This window comes from Pleurodeles waltl, chromosome 4_1 (genome assembly GCF_031143425.1).
Source record: "Pleurodeles waltl isolate 20211129_DDA chromosome 4_1, aPleWal1.hap1.20221129, whole genome shotgun sequence".
Taxonomy (NCBI): Eukaryota; Metazoa; Chordata; class Amphibia; order Caudata; family Salamandridae; genus Pleurodeles; species Pleurodeles waltl.
This window is the reverse complement of record NC_090442.1, coordinates 874,955,911-874,974,702: the sequence shown is the minus strand read 5'-3', so window position 1 is coordinate 874,974,702 and position 18,792 is coordinate 874,955,911.

Below are 18,792 nucleotides of genomic sequence, written 5' to 3'. Positions count from 1 at the left end.
GTATTTGTGTGAGTTATAAGCAAGGAACCAACCTGCTTTCTCACCATGTTCATAGTTCCGTTGTGAGAGTCTGCTTAAAGCCTTTATGCAGATTGGGAGAGGAGAGTATTAGGATCATATATTTTTCAAGTCATTGTCTGTACATTTAAGACCTGGCATCCTTGGCATAGTTTCTCCTAACTTTCTGCCTTCAGACCTCCCATTTTTGTGTACTTTGTTTTTGCTGCCCTTAGGATTCTGCACACTTTGTTACTACTAACCAGTGCTAAAGTGCTTGTGTTCTTTCCCTAAAATGTGGTAACTGTGTCTTATTACCTGTTAGCATATTTTATTTACTTATAAGTCCCTAGTAGAGTGGACTACATATACGTTACACATTCTCTTCAAATTAAGTTTGATTGCTCTGTGCAAAGCTACCAAAGGGTAAGTACAGGTAATTTGATGAGATGAGAGCCAGCTTTCTTGCAAATTATGCAGTAGGTTCCTCTTTGTGCCATTGGGAAGTGGATCAAAGTTGAGGGCAACCTTTTTCATCAAAATTATGGTTTCAGAGGTGATTCGGATTTGTCCTTCACCCAGGGTGTTTCTCCCTTTGGAGCTCCCTGGTTTCCATGGTATTTTCTGGTGTTCCTGTCCTTCAGGTCTGCCATCCCTGTCCATAGCAAGGGTGATGGTGTCCCCAGCAATTATGGGCGAGAAGGTGGAGGTCATTTTCATAGCTGTAGCTGATAGAGTGTCTATGTAGTGTTTAGCTTCTTGGGGATCATAAAATACTCCATAGGGGCCGTGCTCTCACAGCTAAACATAGGGTGTTCATAGTGTGGAAAAGTTGGCAGAGAAGGCCACTTGCAATATAAGATGGATGTTTTTATTGTGCAGAAGCTAGACTATGGTCAGCCTTAGTTGTGAGGATGTGGTACCTGTTCTGTGGCATAATCTGTGCACCCCTGTATGCCTAACTGGAATTGAAAGATGATTGCCAGAAGACTGGGGAGAAGGTTTCCAGAAACTAAAGCTGCCCCCTTCTGATTCCAGCACTTCTTAAACACAAATGTTGTTCCGCCTGCTCCAGGTCTCAAGATGTGTAATTCTATTCTGTAGGAGCACCAGTTCTGATCCCCAATCTTATCCAATATATTTATGTTGTTTCAGGGTAGAGAGTCATTGTTCTATGCCATCAAGGAGTGAGTGGAGTGTAGACATTTGTGAGCACAATGATTTGAGTACCAGCACCGCTTCTGCATTTGAGTGCTCTGAGTGATCCCAGAGTACTTTTAATATCTTTAAGTTCCTTCATCATGGTGTCAAAGAAGACAATTCCTTAGTTGTGGGTGGGATAATGGTCACTGGATTATGAGTGGTGCCTATGAAGGTCTCCCCAGAGTTCTAATTGGTGGTTAGCCTTCTTGCAGGACATTTGTTGGAAAATAGAGGTGAGAAAGAGTGAGGACCCTTATAGGCAGTGCTCATTGGGAATTCCATTATCTTAAATCTAGGGGACTTGATGGGCCAGAACTAGAAACATCAGAACTGGGTCCCCCAGCTGTTTTCTTGGAAATTAGGGTAGGTGATGAAGGGGCAGAAAAGAAGGAAAATCACTACCTTCCTAATATAGGCACTGTGAGCAAGCAATATAGCTGCCAGAGGAGTTCTCCTGACCCTAAAATGGTTGCTGCATCAAGGGGCCAATGGTAAATAGTATTACTGCGCAGGACTCCTGCCTGGTCCCAAGATTTTTAGGAGAAACAGGGAGGTCCAATCCAAAATGGTGGTCCAGGATCCAGACCTGCTGGACAGGGGCGTTGTAGGTCGCAGGAGAGAGATAATGCCCCACCAGAGGGTCAGCCAGCAATCAATAGGGGGATTCTCTCACCTCCATCTACAGTTGGGAACTTGTGGTGAGGAGCTTCAACCACAGAGGCTGCTAGCCAGAGTTCAAGCACTGCAGCAAAACCAGCACCTCCAGGCATTTCCGCATCAGAGTGATCTCGCTCTTTGTCAGTAGCAGCGGCAGCTCAACAGGTAGCGGGTAGTGCAGCAGCACCAGCACCTCTGAGCAATCCAGTGTCACCAGGTTTGTGTGCCACACCTGGGAAGGAAAGGGACCAGTGGTCACTGCTCACACAGGTCCACACTGATGGGTCATGGGCTCTACCATAGGCCAAAAGTTCCCAAGGAGCAGGGGGAAGAGAGGCAGGGGTCCTTGCTCGTCAGCAGGTGGAGAAAAGCTGTGGGGAGTTTCCGCCATGAAAGCTTTAGAAATATTAGGTTATGGAAATCAATGTAGTGAATGTAGGTTATGACAAGCAATGTAGTGGCCGAGTGGCATGCTGTGAACACACTAAGAGGCAGCCATTATTATTTGGGCCACTCTTTACCTTCACAAGATTTACCTTCTGAAGCTGCAGCACAAACAGCCAAGTTCTCAGTGGCGGAGGCCACAACATGGAAAGCATTGCAGATCGTAGTCCCTGTAGAGCACAGAGCAGGCCTGATATCACAGAGAGTTGATGCTGTTGCATTTTATCTTTTTGGGCGTCCCGGATGATCGTTGCTGGAGATTCACATTGGCAGATACCGTGGGCTGTCTATGCTGTATCGCAAAATGCAAATCTCAAATTGCCAGTCATAGCTGACAGTATTGGTAGCCTAAATATTCAGATGCCCCAGAGCCTCTTTTTGGTGGTCATCATGGGTGGTGATATCTTGGTGTGAATGGGCCCAATCGAGGTTGTGAAGAGCCCAAATCTTCAGGATTTCTCTTTCTCCTCACAGGACGACCTCAACTAAAGTCAGATAGGGTCCAGTACCTGGAGAGGCACATCTTTGTGATCAGGAACTCACTCCAGCAAAGGCCAGCAGGGCTCAAGCAGGACCAATTGCAGGTCTAGGCAGATGCAGTGCAGCAGGTCAGCTGGGCAGTGGCAGGAAGGACTCTGGTACTTGTTGTGTCCAGTAGCTCAAAGCAAGAGGTCAGCTACCTATCCCTTGGAGTCACTCTGCCTGGGAAGAAGGGAGAACAACCAGTCCTACTTCTCAGAGATCAGGGCAGGCCTCAAGAAGCAGGGTAGTCCTCTGATAGCAAGACAGTCCTATTTCTGAAGGGTCAAGGAGTATACTGAAGAGTGGGTCTGAGGGTGCTATTTTTATTCCTTGTGCCAACTCTGAAGTCGGAAAAACTTCTGGGGTTCCCTGCACAGATGGTTCTAGAATTTCCTTCTTCCCTGCTCTAGCCCCAGGATGTCAAGGGTGCAAAAGGTTAATATAACGTTCTTTATGAGTGTGCTCAGGCAGCTCCTTTGAAATGCAGGTTGGGAAGAGAACAGCTTCACCCCACACATTATAGCAAGATGGTCCATCCTGCTAGCATCTAGTCTCCCTTTGTTTCACTATCTGGGGGGAGTACACAAAGGCCAACTGCCACACTATTCACAGTCATGTGACTCTGGACTCAGGTTGCAGGCAACAAATGGCCAGGAGAAAAAAATGCCAACTTTCAAAAAGTGGCATTTCTACAACTGTATTTTATAATCTGCCTTTACCATTAAAGAGAGTTTTAAATTACAATTCATTTGAGTGTAAACATGATGTTCATACCTTCTCCCAGTCAAAAGGTATCACTTATTAAATGTAATAAGGTAACCCATTGTTACCTATGGGAGAGGTAAACCTTGCAGTAGTAAAAACGCATTTAGGAGTTTTTCATTACCAGGATATGTAAAACTTATAGAACATGTCCAACATTTTGAATTCACTGCACCTTGACCTATGGGCTGTATAGGGTCTACCCTAGGGATGACTTATATGTATTAAAAAGGAAGGGTTTGCTTGGCAGAAGCTTTGTTTTGCCAAGTCAAATTGGCAGTTTGAAACTGCACATAGACTGTAATGGCAGGCCTGAGACAGGTTTTAAAAGGGTACATAAGTGGGTGGCACAAATAGTGCTGCAAAAACACTAGTAGCATTTAATTTACAGGCCCTGTGAGCCTGTTGTACCACTTTACTAGGGATTTATAATTAATTTATATGTGTCAATCAGGTGTAAGGCAATGTACCCTGTTTCTAGAAGAGAGCACACGTACATTAGCACTGGTTAGTAGTAGTAAAGTGCTCAGAATGCTAAGAGCCAACGGAAATGGGTGCAGATACCTGGAGGGAAGAAAGCAAAAATCTTTGGGGTGACCATGATGACAGGCTCAAGTACAACATACAAAATGTTGGCATGTCTTCGGATTGTTTCCTCTTTGCAATACGCCTCTAAGGTTAGTTTTTGTGCAGAAAGGTACTTCTTCCTGTGAAACAAATATCCTGCCCACAATGGGGCACCCTTGTACCATTCTGTACTGGTACTTGCCTTGGCACTGGGCAGCCACAAGTGTGCCATTGCAGTGAGAGAGGTAAACAGCACCATATCTTTGTAAATATGATGAAGTTGAGTTATTTTCCGTTCACGTAACACAGAGCAACAACTTGCCTTGTTGAGTTTGGTGACATGAGCTGTTCGTAAATTTGGGTCTTAGAAAGTTGTAAATCATAAACTCCTTCTTGTTTGAAAAGCTGGTTGGTTTTTGTAGCAAACAGGTTATTTTTTAGTTGACCGCTTTAGAAATTTGCAATTGCTTATTTCATAATTAAAATAAAATTAAGACTGTACATAAAATGGTCCATTCTGTGTGTTTCCTTCAGCCATTTCTTACTGGAAGTGTCATTCAAATTTTGGATCAGCCCAAATGGCCTACTATTGCAGCATGTCTGTGTGCAGTTTAAACTGTCATTATGACCTGGCAAAATACACCTTTTGCCAGGCCCAAACCTTCCTTTTTAATACATATAAGTCATCTTTAATAAATATAAGTCACCCCTATGGTAGGTGTTGGACAGCTCAGAGGTCAGGGTGCAATACATTTAACAAATGGGAAGTATACTTTTTTCTTTTACATGTCCTGGCAGTGACAAACTCTTTTCAAATCCATTTTTCAGTACTATAAGGACTAGAGCTCCCATAGGAGAACCTTGGAGTTCCATTATTACATTTAATATCCTGTAATTTCGAAATGTGAACAGATAAACAGATCATGTTTGGTGTCATTTGAAATGTAATGAAAACTCCTAACTTATGGTGAAGTCGGATTTTGAATTAAATTATCATTTTGAAAATTGCATTTTTAGAAAGTTGACCTTTTCCTGCCTGAGCCATATCGTGCTTGCAGCTTATCTCTGGGTCACATGATTGGATGTAGTTGACAGTTGGATTTTGGGTATTCCGCCCAGACAGTCACATACAATCGGGAGCTTAGGTGTGTCTAGATGGGCCATCACTGGGTGAATGGAAGAGAGGAGCTTTGCCCAGCCCCCCTTACACTTGAATAGTCTGTGTCCAGCTACTACACAAAGAGTTGCATAACCCATGTAGTTAGTCTGGAGCCAGGGCAAGTAAGGTCGGGCAGCTGTGGACTTCAAAGGCATCCCACTTGAAGCTTCTCCCCACTCCAAAGGCACAATCGGGTATAAGTAATGAATCTCAGACACCCACCTTCATTACACTTCTAAACCTGTAGATATTCTGCCAGGTAGAAGTACTGCCTTAACTATCTTAAGACAGCTGGGTGGGGACCAAGCACAGGCCTCCATGGCTTGAAGGAGCATCCAGCGAGCCAGCACCATCCAATCCAGGCCCTTCTCTCATGCTGGTTAACAGCGTGAGACCAGTGTCTGAATTGGTTAGGGGAGCTCTTCCTCTGCAGCAGAGACAGTAGAAGAACAAGAGGAGGGTGTGCAGCCCTTTAGTAAGTGCTGTTTTATTTTACTTTATTTCAAATGTGTAATGCATGTAAGTGTCTAATGCATGCCAGTGTAGTGGTTGTGTTTTATTTTGTAGTTAGTGGTATGTTTTTATTTGGGGTTTTGGAGGACGGGGATATTTTATTTTGGGCTTTTGGAGGGAAGGGTGGTTTAATTTGGGGTTTTGGCAGGAGGGGGTGTTTTCATTTTTTTGGGCCGTGGTGGGGCACTTCACTCACCCCACCAATTTCAAAGGGTATGAGCCGCCCTGGAAAATGCACCTCTACTCCAGTGTTAGGAGGACATCCATTTTACTCTGTTGAGTGGCAATGCATGTTGGACATAGGTTACAGAAAGCCAACTATTTATTCCCAAACAGGTAGGCAAATGTTATGAGAGGGCCACTTTCCTACCCTTCCATTTTTTCCTCCGTGGAAATGTTTCAGCTGTAAATAATGGGAGGAACTGGATGGCCTCTGTTCCCCTGTGCAAGGGAGGACTGGGTCGCTTGGCAACCTTACACATGAAGCAGGTCTTTATGGGTTTCAGCAGTGCCTAATGCGACCTTCACTCAAATCTAGACCTAAAAAATGTTGGTGTGAATGTGGGTGGTGTTTTCCCTCAGAGTTACAAACATTATTTTAAATTGTGTCCTTTTTACCAGCTTTGTGCAGCAGAGATCGCATTTGCACGAGGATGTCTGTACTTGCCTATTCTAGTATGTTTGGGAAACAAAATTCATGGTTGGTTGAAGACCACCTGCAAGTACTTCTTTTGGAGCTTTTTCACAAAGGTTACCTTACAAGTGATTAAGTCTACAATTGTAAGTTTACATTTACACTTTTGAGTTACTTTACTTTTTCAGGCTATTATCTATTAACAAGTGTAAAATTACGCAAAAGTGTATACTTATGTGTATCCACCCTCTGAAACAGGGCTTAAAACTAGGGTGCAGTTTTGCATCAAAAAGTATAGCGCCTGCTTGCATCATTCCAGAGCGCAAACCGGGTGCCAAATTTATGGAATGCCTCAAGCCGACGCAAAGGGTGGGCTAGCGTAAAAAAAAATGACATTAGCCAGGTGGGGGTGGCGGTGTGGGAAAAGGGGGGTTTTGCACCAAAAAATTATGTTAAGCTGGTTAGAGGCAAAAAAAAAGCCTCTAACCAGCCTAGCGTCATTTTCTGACGCAAAACCATCCATACCACATGACTCATGTCTTAGAAAAGACAGGAGTCATGCCCACCATTCCCATGGCCAGCACAGAGGACCAGTGTTCCCTAGGCAAGGCCATTGCACCCTGTGACATGCAGGGGGCCCCAAGTTGGCCCCGAATGGAACTCTTATGTAAAAAACAAAATGCTTACCTATACTTACCTGGGATGGGGTCCCCCATCCTCCGGTGTCCCTATGGTGTGGGTGTTCCTTGGGCTTGAGGAGGGCACCTGTGGACCCATTCCATGGTGTTCAACCATGGACATGGGTCCACAGGTCCCCTAAAGCCTAGTCTGACCCAGACATTAAATCAATTATTTAGCCCCTCCTCCCACCTGCGTGTCATTTTACCACAGGGGATAAATATGGGGCTATGGGGTTAGCACCATTTTTTAGGTGGAAATGCCTACCTTGCATCTCATTGACGCAAGGTAGGTTCACGCATCTAGAAAATGGTGCAAACTCCAATATTTTAACGTAAGACGGGTCTAACGTCAAAATATAAATATGGAGTTAGTTTTGTGCCGAATTTGCATTAAACAAGTGATGCACATTCAGTGCGTATGGAGTATAAATATGCCTCTAAATTTATAAGTGTAAAATTACAGTAGTCGAAAAGAAGCAGTAATGAAAATAGCACCGCACAAGGCCAACCATTGATACTTCCATAGAAAGCAATTGCAGCAGGGACGTAATCTAAAATCAAAGCATTTTGATTTGATTTTAAAATTTAGTGACCTGATTTAATTTAAAAATGAATGTATTATTTACTTTTTATTAAACATAGTTCAATTACTTTTCAATAATTCTATACAACACTTTTAATAATTAATAATATATTTCTTATTTTTGGTTGGAATTTATTTTTAATTTAACCTTCAGCAAATATTTTATTTTAACACCCTACATCTAGTATTGATATAGGAGGTGTTGCAGTACTAGTGGTTGGCCCTGTATGGTGCCAGATCTACTCTAGCTGTAAGCTGGATTACTTTTTTGTGTTCCTTTTTGTATGTAGTAACTTTATAAGTGCAGTTAGGTAAGTGAATAGGAATTGGTATGATTGGGCACACCGCCATCACTAAACCATGTCCCTAGCTCTCCCTTAGCCCCTCCTTAATCCTCTCTTAATGCACTCTTTACCCCATTAGTAATAATTATTTTGCAACAACTATTTCTTCCCTTCACACTGAGTGCTAAGTAGCAACGACCTTCTTACTTTAAAGTAAAGAATAAGCGCAGCAGAGGTTTACACCTATAGGTTTGCGAATGGCATTTTGTAGTAAAAAGGTTTTCATACTGTAGTACTACTTTATGTACCATACAATACAGTTTATGAATTGGTCCTATGTGTTTCTGTCTTCAGTTCAACTTTTGAGCCGATTAAAACAAAGTTTTTTGAAAATAGTTTACTTTTGTTGACTTTTACTCAATATACGGAAATGTGTTGGTACAGCATCAAAAACATAGTTTCCTAAAAATGTCCCTTTTCGTTCTAACTTAACACCACTCTTCCTTAAAGCATCATTTCTTATTCAACTTCAGCCATCACCTCTAATCTATTCACTTTTCTCTCAATACTCTCTTTGAACCTGATCTTTCAGGCCTGTGTTACTGACTGCCTCCACAGCATCTGTCACCCAGGTATGCCTAAAGGTGAATCCAGCCACATACGATGATTCACTTACTCTTTTCAACTGCACCATTTAACACTTAACCCTGCCTTAATAACCCTACACCTTACAAAACATGTTGCCCATCGCACCCTTATCCAGTAATTTTCATCAACACTATTATATTTCTCACCACGTCACCACCAACACTATCTACAAAATCATACTCTTTTGGTTAGAATGTGTAAAAGACCCTTTGACATATCTCTGTCACTCTTTTCAACTCCAGAACAAAGCCCTCAAGTTTGCCACTGTCTCACTGGTCAACCTTACACCACCTTATACCCCACTTTTCATCGTACAGCACCAGAAAGGCATGATTTCATTGTCAGGCAAAGACCTCCTTGAAATTCTGATCTGGATAGCAGATCATTTTCCACTATGTTTCTTTCCACCCAAAGTCTTCTACATCCTAGCCACCCAAAAACTCAGGTGCCACTCCCTGTATTTTTATTCAATCACACTTCGATGACGGTTTCATCAGAATGTCTGACATCTTCACTTGTGACTCAGTATCTACCTCAAACATCCAAATCCACTCTGACAACCTTTCTCATCCAGACAGAAAGATCCACACGCCACCACCTCACAATGTCCGGGCACATTACCTTCCCGCTTTATCTGCTGGATGCGTTGCCATCCTATCCTGATGTAGCTTGTTCTGAAACACATGTCATTTATTAGAAATGTTCACGCGCACAGACAGATACAAATTGCGATATCAATAAAAAATAAAATGACACTGTTATATTCTTATGGTGTTATGTCATCGGGATTCTGATCGTTTCCCAGCAACAGTGGGGTTCTGGAATGTGGGCAGAGGGAGAGAAGCGGTTGGAGTGGTGACAGCCGGACCAGGGTTGTGTATATAAATAAACTTCATTTGAACATAAAAGGAGCTGGTACCGTGTGGTGTCTACAATTTAACAGTCACTTTTATCGTCTACTTACATAGCGAGTAGGGAGCATAATTTCCTACCACAAGGCTAGCTTATTTCACAAGAAAGCCATGGTTCTAATTGAGGCCTAGTGGAACAGCATACAGTCCACCCTCAACAACAGGGTAGAAATGGTGAGTTTTCCACTGCAGCAAGTCTTATGGTAGCTTAGTATGCAATAGGGCCTTCAGGTTTCCATGTCCTCCATTTCTCAGAAAGGAAAATCGACTTCATCTTCTTCCATTTCAGTCTATGCCAGCAAATCTTTATAATTTTCTCAGTTTCCCCGCCTGCTTTGATTTCCTGGTATTTGACTTCAATGAGCATCTGTAGTAGCTCTGTGGTAATAATGAAAGGGTGGCACAGTTCTTTGATTCTCCTAGTGCCTTTTTACTGATATTTCAGCCTTCTTGCAGGCTCTTGAGGCTAGCAAAGAGGATTTACAACACCGATGGAAGTGCAACTTTTCACAATGTGAATATTTCTGGCAATCAGCAACAGGATAAATGCAGAGATAACTCTTATAATGCAATAACAGGAAAATGATCAGCTATCCTTATGAAAAAAAACATTAGAGAACTATTTAGGTGCTTTACTGTTATAAAACTGGATGTTAATCTTTTCCAGAACAGTAAGTATAAAGGAAAAACTTCTTGAATGCGCTATATTATGTCTCTAGACGCTATGGGGCAGATTTATCATAGTGGGGAGTTGCCCCTGTATCACACAATGTAACACAAAGCCAAGGCAACATAGAAGCCAGATTTAACAAGCAATGCAAGACTATCTTGCGTGGCCTTGCGGTGCTTGTTAAATTAAGAATAAAGCAATACAGGGCAAGTGGCTGCCTTGTGTTATTCTGCCCTAAGAAGGCGTTTCATGTGTGGAGTGTGGGTGTTTCCACGCATCAGCCCATGGATTTTGGCGTATTCCCAGATTTACCATGAGTGGTAGACCTGGGAAAGCCTCAAAATGCTAAACCTTTCCAGGGGATGGCTGACGAATCAAAATATTTTTATTTCTCATCATTTCCTCATTCTTAAGTGCTCCATTCTGCTGCACATGTAGAAAGAGAAAAATTCCTCAGAGGATTGTTTTTACTACGCACAGTAATACAAGATGTGACTTGAGCAAAGCTATGCAAACTTTTAAAGGCAAAGTTATTCAAAAGACAAGTATAACAATTGGTACAGGACTCCAGATGGTGACAAAAGCATGTCTAATTCAATCTTGCAAAGTCAAGTATTTTTCCTTTTCCCTTATGCCAGGGATTCACAGTTCACCTCTAGTGTCTATGCTGTTGAATCTCTTCAGTGGAGAAAGAGCTCTCGCAGGGCGAACCATTGCTCGACCACTCCTCATATCTAAAATGTAATGGGGTGCTGCACAAGCCAGTCAGAAATTCAGTAAATGAGTCAGTAAATGGGTGAATTATAATCAGAACATACATTTCAAACCACTTGTTCTTCTAGGTGATATAGTTTAGTACTTTGACTTGAGTAACTTTCAAAGATACTGGAAAACATGAGTTTTCAGTTTCTCCCTAATTGAGACAAGGTTCAAAATTATGCAAAGATAGCGGGAAAATTGTTCAATCAAGGACGTGTCTGCTTTTATCTCTTTTGAAGGGTAAGCAGGGGTTTTGACCACTGACTTTGATAAAATGCTAACTGTAATTTGCTCCCGATAAGTAAATGTCTTTCACTTACCACAATAGTTCAGTAATTGGAAAGCCTATTGTGAATCTAAACAATGTGTGACAAGGAGCCAGATGTACAATTCAACTGGTCTAAAAATTACCAAAATCCCTCAAATCAAACTGGATCTGGTTTCAGAAAGGTCAATAGACTTAAAGGAAAACCTGGAGTAGCTTAGCTATTCAGGTCATGGAACTAAACATTGGAAATGATTTAAGAAAACTTAGGAACCCTTCATTTACTTCAATGTTAGACTCAAATTGTAGGTCAAATTAAATAATTGAAAATTATATATTGAAATGTGCAGTACCAAAAACTTTCGACTCCTGGTATCATGCAATTCAAATGTCTGGCTTATTTAAAAAGATTTGGGTTCGAAGAAGGGTAGTGAGTATAAGAAGTTACACTAGCTGATAACACAACTATCCAGGGGTAATTGTTGTGTCAATATTCAGGTATTCAGGCATTTAATTACAATAATGCAATTTTCTAAGCCTACTAAACTGCTCTGAACAAGTAGCCTGATAAAACTACAGGCCTCATTTACAAGGCACGTGGTGCAGGACAGCGCAGGAAGTTCCTTGCTGCACCACCCTGAGACAGGAGGAAAGGGTAGAAATAGGCTGTATCTACAAGATATGGTGCATTTCTATCTTCTCCACCCTTCGCTGGCGCACAAGTTACTGCCTACCATCAATGCAGGCACCCTTGCACCATGGTGCAAAGATGCCTGCATTGCGAAGATGATTCTTTTCGTGCAGGAATAAAGATATTTCACCCCTTTGCGTCATTCTTAGGCCACCCCTGAAGTGGTGTAGTAATCTGACACATTCCCAGATGTGTAACTTTGGGAAATGTGTCAGATTCCTTTGGGTTCCATGAGTATTGCATGGGAACACCCCAAGCAATACCCAACTGGGAGCATTGTTCCCGATGGTATGACAGCGGTATGAGTTGTACTCAGCCAGGGCAGCACTGAACTCAGTGCCGTCTGACTGATTACAATTCCCCTCACTGCCAGTCTTTCCATGACTGTCTGACCAGCAGAGAAAGGCTGGTGGTGAGGGTGTGCTGGGGACCACAGCAGCCCCCCGCCCAGCACCATCAGAATGTGCACTGTCTGCTTTGCATATTCCGAGGCTGCTGGGCACCCCCCTCTGTACTGCGAGATAGCACTCGGCTCCTTTAAGGAAGCCAAGTGCCATCTTGTAGCACTGTTCCTGCTGGTCTGACCTGCGTGAACTCTCTATTGCAATGTTCCAATCGATCCGACCAGCGAAAACATTGTAATAGGACAGGGGGAATCCACTGCCATGGTGTCCTCCCCAGGAGTGTGGCAGTCCCCCGGTGGGACGGCCAAACTCTTAATGAGGCCCTTAGTTGCTTATATCATCAGTAAATTTTGGCTTGTTAGGCTAACTCCCAGTACCACATCTAAACCCCTAACCTTCCAGGGAAATAGGCAATGTCGGCACTCTGAGGGATGTCTCCTTTTCCCTTTCTCTTTATCAACTTGTTTTTCTTGAGAAAGATTGATGTCTATAATATTTCTATAATCGCTATTTGGAAATCGGAAAATTACAAGTGTAACTATTTCAGTATTAGCATTTCTGTCAAATTTGCAATTGCAATTAGATAGCTACTTTATTTGCATAGTTACCTAAAACCATTACAAAAAACAATTAGCACAATCAGTCACATTTTTTTTAAATAAAAAAAAAATTTCTCTTTAAAATTGCAATTAGGAAATTTCTTATATGGAATCACAATGATGCAATTTCTAAATAGGAAACCATAATTTGGAAAAGTCACATTTTGGAATCAGATTGATGAGGTAAGAACCAGAAAGTTTAGAAATATAGGGTGTGATCTATCTTGGTGTCACCCAGAGAACCATTCCAGAAATAAGGAAACACTAGTATGAGCTAAGATACTTAAGATCCCATACCAAAGAGAAGGTGGCCAGCTGGATGGCTAAGGCTTGTGGCACAGTTGGTTTTCCCTCCAAACGTCCTCCTCCCAATCCAATGGAAACAATGATTGAGGAGACACTTGAACCTCAAAGTGTGGTTTGAGTGTCATACATTGATACCTCCAATCCTGCGCACTCCCGCCAACGTAAAACATTTTCTTGCATTGTATTTTCCATAACATATTGTTTGTACAACTTATTAGCTACAAAAACTCAATTTAAATATTTGCTGTAATTAGGGGAGTTGTAGTACAACAAAGTTGCATGTATAATCTACATATATCTATATATTATCTATATATTATCTTTATGTCAAAACAGATTAATCACATTATAAACTATATGATGTGAACTCAGCAACCATTTATTTACAATAACTATATACATAGTTTACCAACGATCACTCCCAGGACTTGTCTGAAAAATATGAGCCTGATGAAGCAATTGTTACATAAGTGGAAAATGATGACAGAACAATCGCTATTCCTGCATCCATAATTCAAACTCCAACTACTAGGAGAGCAAACATGACACTACTACCAGACTTTGAGGAAGGTAATGAAGAGCAGACACAAGACAGGAACACAATGTCATCTGTGTGCAGGACACACAGACAACATAGATTCCAACAACGGACAGGTGTCAATGATGATGTCTCTGATGACATGTCAGTCAGTTCATAATTGTTTGGTGGGCTTGAGAAATCAATCATCACAGAACAGAGTCTGCAAGCCAAACAGTAGGCATCTGCAAAGCATGTCACGTTCAGTACTGAAATTGCAGAAAGGTCAAGAGCAATGGACTGCAAGCATGGAAAAGTAGCAACGTATGTAAAGTCGCATCCACAAGAAGCACATTGCATACTATGACATATTTCCCAAATCAGTGGCACCAACACTCATGCCAGGAGAGCTGTGAACATCCAAAATGACATGGGACACTGCTGCTAGGATGTAGCATGTGATCTTGTCCAAGTGACCACAACAGCTTTTGAGCACATTCAGACACATAACCTGTTAATCTCCAACATATTACCACCACCTGAAAGCAAATATGGCTCTAGCCTCAGTAGCGTATCTGTGCCAGATGGATGCTGTACAAGGGGAACATGCCGACACACATCTGGCCAGATATATCCACAACCCTCCTCAGTCTGCTCAAACAAGGTGACTCTCACCCTAGATATCCTTTCCTGTCTCCTTCTCTGCCTACCAGCCAAACTATAAAAACAAAATGCACTAGGCTCTCTCACAATGGCAGTCCTGTATGTGTTGGTGAGGAGAATGCATATTTTTCAATGAGGCAAAGGAGGAAGCACAGACAGGAGAGGATATTTAGTGTGAGGGTCATCATGTTTGTACTGACTGAGGAGGAGATTGATATGTATAGACTCAGCAGTTAGGTAATACTATCCAATAGTAGAGTTAAAACCTCAGCTACAGGGCCCAATACTCTGAAGCAACACAATACCACCAAATGTGCAGGTACTGTGTTGCTTATAGCTATTAGCATTGGCCAGTTACCTGGGAGTTATAGTGTTGGCCGGAGGGAGTCCGCAAAGTGCATTCTCCAGATTCTTTCGGCAGTTCCTTGACCTCATGGTGAGCAGGATCAATCAATACATCACCTTCTTAAATACCCCCGATCATTGCAGCAAACAAATCTCATGTTCTACAGAGTAGCACAGTTCTCCAATGTCATTGGCTGGGTAGATGTCACAACTATTGCCATATGCCCCCCTCAGCAATGGAATGCAACTACATACTCATATAATGTGCAGATAGTGTGTGATGCCTCCTTCATCATTATAGACCTTATGGCCAGATTACCATTCTGATCCCATAATTTAATTAATATTCTCCCACAGTGGAATCCAAAACTGACTGTCACAGGGGGGAACTTGGCAAGGGTTCCCTGCTTGATGAGAGATTTGCAGTCTCTATGTATACATTAAACACCACAGTGTGCTTAATGTAAGCTAATTCTTTTGTTATCATGCTCCTAATGTGACATTGCAAATGCGTTACAGCCCTGGCTGCTCACAAACACACACCATACCTCACTCCAGGGACAAGAAGTGAGCGGCACTACAACCATGCATACAGGACAATGCAGCCTATCATTGAGTGGACCTTTGGGACTTTGAAGTCCCACTTCCACTGCCTACATAAAACCAGTGGGGCCCTGTTGTACCTGTTAGAAGCATGCTTAAAGATTGAATGTATCCTTGTGTAAGTAACAAGTGTAAGCTAGTATATGTTCAACAAAAGTAGCAAATATAAAACAAACCACAGGCGACTCAATCCACTGAGTGTACAGTTCTTCACTTCTTTCTGGGTTTTGTTGCTTTGTCAGCAACGCTGGGCTGTGGAACAGGTGATATGTCAGTCCCAGTACTGTGTCTGCATGAATGCCTGGTACTGCATACCTTCTAAACAAATGTGTAACTGGTTCTAGAGCCCTTTTTGCTCTCAGATGGGGGCAAGATGTTGGCGACATAGAAGTTGTGTCTCTGGATTTTCTTTAGGGCTGTGGTCACTCGCACAAGCCCAAGTGCATCATCCGGATAGCAGTGCCCCAGGTCAGTCAATTTATACAGTGCCGCTTGCTAGCATTGTTGTAGCTACTGCCAGGCAGTTGGGCAGTTGGGGGAGTGGGTGTAGGACTCAAACCTTGCTAGGTACGGCCTGTGCCTCTGTTTCTGCATATGGTGCTCCCTCTCCATTGTCACCAACCAACAGTCCTAACCTTTCTCCAGGTTATGCAGTGATTTAGACATATGTGTCAGCGGCCTACTAACTGTCCGTATCTGTTGTGTCTACAGGTGCTGTACTGGTATATGGACCTCTCCAAACAACCACAAACAGGAGCACTATCTGGTATGTTGTCTGACAGGTTCTCAGTACGGACTGTTGTTCTTTGCCCTCTGTGCTGTCTATGGGCCTGATTCTAACTTTGGAGGACGGTGTTAAACCGTCCCAAAAGTGGCGGATATACCACCTACCGTATTACGAGTCCATTATATCCTATGGAACTCGTAATACGGTAGGTGGTATATCCGCCACTTTTGGGACGGTTTAACACCGTCCTCCAAAGTTAGAATCAGGCCCTATGTGTCCTGGCCTCCAATGTTGTGGGGGTCCTGATCTGTGATTAGCCCTCATCACTGTTCTCAAAATCTGACAGCAGTGAAATCGTTGCTCTCTGGAAAGTTGGGGTGATGGGTGGTATTGTGTGCTGCATGACCACATCATAACCTCTTCAGTTGCACTGGGTCCTGGCACTTCTAGGCTGTAATCTGTGTAAATGATTGTAAAAATGCTATTGTAAATACATCTTGGAATTTTGGGCAAAATTATGTTGTGCCTCTATTACATGTGTTTGTGACTTTAAATGTGGCAGAAATATGTTTGGGGTATTATTTAGTACATAGTGCAGCAAGAAGGTGATATGTACTACAACTCCCAAGATGCATTGTCAGGGTGTGGCAAACATCTCAATGGACCTAATCATGATGTGTGTATGTTATATGGATTTACTAACATTCTCTTTTGTGAAGCAAGTGAAGGGAAGTAGACTTACCGTGGGTGGTGCCTTCTGGATCGGAGGTCTCCATGTCACATACTCCCACTCCCACCGCACTCTCTGGTTCCCATGTCCCCTCTATTAGAGTCTCCATGGGAGTTGGAAGGGGCTGTTGTGGGGGTCCTCTACTGGTTCCATGTCCTTCTACCATCCTGCCAGCCAACTTCTCCTCAGGTCATACCAGCTTTGGCGTATCTCAGGGATGGTCCTCTGTGTGACTCCTAAAAGGTTTACCTTCTCCAGGATGGTGGTCTATGTCTGGGTCTTTTGGCTCTCTGTCACAATGAAGCAGGCCTTTCCAAACAGTTGTCCATATGGGCCACACATTACTCTGTCAGAACCTCCAGCTTCTTCTTTGTAAATTTCACTTTGCTCTTTCAGGAGCATACACACTTGCTCCCATCCTGTGTGACCATAGTATTCACCTGGGATGATGTAATATGGGGCAGCGATGCTGCAGGGGCGCTCCTTCATTCAAGAGTATACCTCTGTGTTCAGGACACACCATATATGTATAACTTCCTTCCTGTGACATCATAAGTGTGCACCAGAAGACAGGGTTTCCAAAATTATGATTTCCTATTAGGAAAGAACAATTTAGGAAATCGCAAAATTGCAATTTCCTAATTACGACTGCAACTCCATAGGAACTGCCACAATTTTAGTACATTTCATTCCTATTTCAGATTTCAAAATTGCAATTGGTTATGGATTGCAATTTTTGGAATCTCAAATAGGAATGTTTGTACATGTGGACCTATGTGACTAATCCCATTTAGAAAATGCTTTGTACATAGTGTTAGCGAATTGTTATTTGGTAAAACCAATTTGGGATTTCCACTTTCAAAATACAAAAAATGCAATTTCATCATAATGAAAATGACACATTGCACCCTTGAAAATGCCTGTGGCACATACAAGAGCCCCATTTTGCACTTCCAAATGACCTGAAATAGAGATTTACAATGTTAGAAAATGCAAAATGCCTTGGTACATATGGCCTTAAATCTTTACGGCTAGACACTAAATGGAGATGATGCTTTCAAGGTGGAAAAGAGTAGAGAAGATTCTGTGATCGATTACAAAGGGGAATGAATGTCCAAAACAGAGGATAGCCATCATCAAAGGCCAAAGCATTGGTGGCTTCTTGAGCATGCCTTAAAATAGATTTGTGCTAAACTGAAGAATCTCCTGGAGGTAGAGGAGAGAAATGTCCGGAGGTTAGACTGGTTATCCCAGAAACAATGGGTCCGGCATGTTAAGATAAGCTACTGGATTTCATGGGTTCAGAGGCAAACCATCCTGGACATGATGGAGTCAGCAATTTTGACAAATTACACCTGTAGACAAGTTAGCTTTTGTGGGAGGTGGATTCAATTTGCTTACCTGGCAATATGAATATAGTGCTGTCGGTATGGCATATGTGCAAGGTAATCCTAAAGCTCAGGGTTCTTTCAAACACCAGAGACAAACTGTTAAAAGAATTAGGCAAATAATTAGCCAAGGGCAATTTAGGCCACCAGGTTTCTTCTAAGGCAAATAGAGATGGACATTATGGAATTTCCAAGCAGAAGCATGTTTCTCCCCACAGTGAAGGAAATAGGAGTAAGCTGCAGGAGTGCATGAGGCAGAGGTAAGACTTCAGGTGGACCTTCAGGTAAGTGTTATATCACTTTTGATGTGTTCCCATGTAGAGGTAGGGGGACAGCTAAGGTTCTCTTTAGAACCTTGGAAAACATTACAGATGATCCATGGGTGTTATAGACAGTGCAAGGACACAAAGGGGGTCATTCCGACCCTGGCGGTCGGTGTAAAAGCAGCGGCCAACCCGCAAACAGGCAGGCGGGCAAAAAAATGGAATTCCGACCCTGGCGGGAACCGCCAACACATCCCACCACTTTAACACTCCGACCGCCACGGCGGTACAGACAAGC